The sequence below is a fragment of the Panulirus ornatus genome, chromosome 8 (assembly GCF_036320965.1).
Source record: "Panulirus ornatus isolate Po-2019 chromosome 8, ASM3632096v1, whole genome shotgun sequence".
Classification (NCBI taxonomy): Eukaryota; Metazoa; Arthropoda; class Malacostraca; order Decapoda; family Palinuridae; genus Panulirus; species Panulirus ornatus.
Window position 1 is genome coordinate 49400719 of NC_092231.1, and position 3238 is coordinate 49403956.

A 3238-nucleotide genomic window follows, 5' to 3' on the forward strand; every position below is an offset into this window, starting at 1 on the left:
GGAGGTGAGTTTGAATGGAGAAAAACTGGAGGAAGTGAAGTGTTTTAGATATCTGGGAGTGGATCTGTCAGCGGATGGAACCATGGAAGCGGAAGTGGATCATAGGGTGGGGGAGGGGGCGAAAAAATTTTGGGAGCCTTGAAGAATGTGTGGAAGTCGAGAACATTATCCCGGAAAGCAAAAATGGGTATGTTTGAAGGAATAGTGGTTCCAACAATGTTGTATGGTTGCGAGGCGTGGGCTATGGATAGAGTTGTGCGCAGGAGGATGGATGTGCTGGAAATGAGATGTTTGAGGACAATGTGTGGTGTGAGGTGGTTTGATCGAGTAAGTAACGTAAGGGTAAGAGAGATGTGTGGAAATAAAAAGAGCGTGGTTGAGAGAGCAGAAGAGGGTGTTTTGAAATGGTTTGGGCACATGGAGAGAATGAGTGAGGAAAGATTGACCAAGAGGATATATGTGTCGGAGGTGGAGGGAACGAGGAGAAGAGGGAGACCAAATTGGAGGTGGAAAGATGGAGTGAAAAGGATTTTGTGTGATCGGGGCCTGAACATGCAGGAGGGTGAAAGGAGGGCAAGAAATAGAGTGAATTGGAACGATGTGGTATACAGGGGTTGACGTGCTGTCAGTGGATTGAATCAAGGCATGTGAAGCGTCCGGGGTAAACCATGGAAAGCTGTGTAGGTATGTATATTTGCGTGTGTGGACGTGTGTATGTACATGTGTATGAGGGGGGGGGGGGTTGGGCCATTTCTTTCGTCTGTTTCCTTGCGCTACCTCGCAGACGCGGGAGACAGCGACAAGGTATAAAAAAAAAAAAAAAAAAAAAAGTATATATATATATATATATATATATATATATATATATATATATATATATATATGCGTGTATATGAGTATTTGGGCCATTCTTCGTCTGTTTCCTTGCACTACCTCGCTGATGTGGGAAACCGTGGTTAAGTATAATAAATAAATAAAAATATAAAATATATATATATATATATATATATATATATATATATATATATATATATATATATATATATATATATATATATATATATATATATATATATATATATATATATATATATATATATACATATATATATATATATATATATATATATACATATATATATATATATATATATATATATATATATATATATATATATATATATATATATATATATATATATATATATATATATATATTATCCCTGGGGATAAGGGAGAAAGAATACTTCCCACGTATTCCCTGCGTGTCGTAGAAGGCGACTAAAAGGGAAGGGAGCGGGAGGCTGGAAATCCTCCCCTCATTTTTTTTTTTTTTTTCCAAAAGAAGAAACAGAGAAAGGGGCCAGGTGAGGATATTCCCTCAAAGGCCCAGTCCTCATCCTCTGTTCTTAACGCTACCTCGCTAATGCGGGAAATGGCGATTAGTATAAAAAAAAAAAAATATATATATATATATATATATATATATATATATATATATATATATATTTATATATATATATATATATATATATATATATATATATATATATATATATATATATATATATATATATATATATATATATATATATATATATATATATATATATTTATGTATACATATATATATATATATATATATATATATATATATATATATATATATATATATATATATATATATATATATATATATATATATGTATATATATATATATATATATATAATCCCTGGGGATAGGGGAGAAAGAAAACTTCCCACGTATTCCATGCGTGTCGTGTAAGGCGACTAAAAGGGGAGGGAGCGGGGGTCTGGAAATCCTCCCCTCTTGTTTTCAATTTTCCAAAAGAAGGAACAGAGAACTGGGCCAAGTGAGGATTTCCCTCAAGGGCTCAGTCCTCTGTTCTTAACGCTGCCTCGCTTACGCAGGAAATGGCGAATAGTATGAAAACACAAACCAGTGACGTATGTGACTCTATGCTCCGTATCTTCTCACTGTACTTGAAGGAAGCTTCATGACACATCTGAATGAATAACGCCTCATCTTATTCCTCATATACTGAATCAGTAACAAATTACACCACATTGCAAGATATATGAGATATAGGCTCGTTTTAACCACATTAGATCAACTTTTTGAAGACAATTTGAGATCTCCGGATGATAACACTCAGAAAGCAAGTAATACTAGAAGAAGCCTGTAAAGTTTTTCTTTTTTTCACGTTGGTGGCTCCAGTCACGGAAAAACGTCCACATCAAGACTGGTCCTTACCTGAATCATAGAGAGCATTATAAAGCAGAATACGAAAAGACAAGTGAAAGTATTTGCGAAATTTGGAGAAAGAGAAAGACCTGTCGTTTGAAATGTGCCCGGTCATAGTTGTTGGGAAAGACATGAGAACGTAGAAAGTTTCATACCTTCGACGTCTAGAGAAAGAAGCAGGTATCAAAACGGCCCACCCTCTAGGTGCCCGATGGTCACACTACAATCACTGATGCAGCAGCTGCTTGCCGAGTATTGCGCGGTTTAGGTAGTGGTGGGGGCAAACAAGAAGCCAGCTCTCGACAGCAAAAACCAAAATAATACCTACAGCGGCGTAGCGGAAGGGGTCAAGTTTTGAAGTTAGCCAGGGACAGTTTTTAAGTCGGATCGCTTTCGACTCCTGTCTGTCACGTAAGCATACAGAGCTAGAACCACCACCAATGTGACAGCAGTACTCCATACAAAGAGGAATCAAGAAACCCTTGTGTAGACGGAGAAATTGTTCAGAAAAGAAGTATCGACATCTAAAGACGACACCCAGGTTATTAGAAGCAGACTTAGCTATTCCTGTAATGTGGGGTTTCCAAGAAAGAGTGGATGTTACAGTTATACCAAGTATATTGATTGAGGCAAGAGGTGGAATTACAGAATCGTAACAGAGACGAGAGTTGTGAAAAGTTTTCGATAGAGAGATGGGTATAAACTGGATCTTGAGTCTTCACTACACCCTACGTAGATCTAAGTTTATCTCACCATCAATGAACTCAACCTTATTACACACACGCCAAAAGCATCTTCACTACACATTTTCACCTTCAAGAAACAGATCTTCTCTAAGTCCATGACAAAAGCACCTTTACTACACGCTTGATAAACAGAAATTCATTTCATTCTCGACAAATGCATCACCACTTCATCCTCAACAAATGTACCTTCAATGCTCAATGAATAATCCTAAGAATACTTTTCCA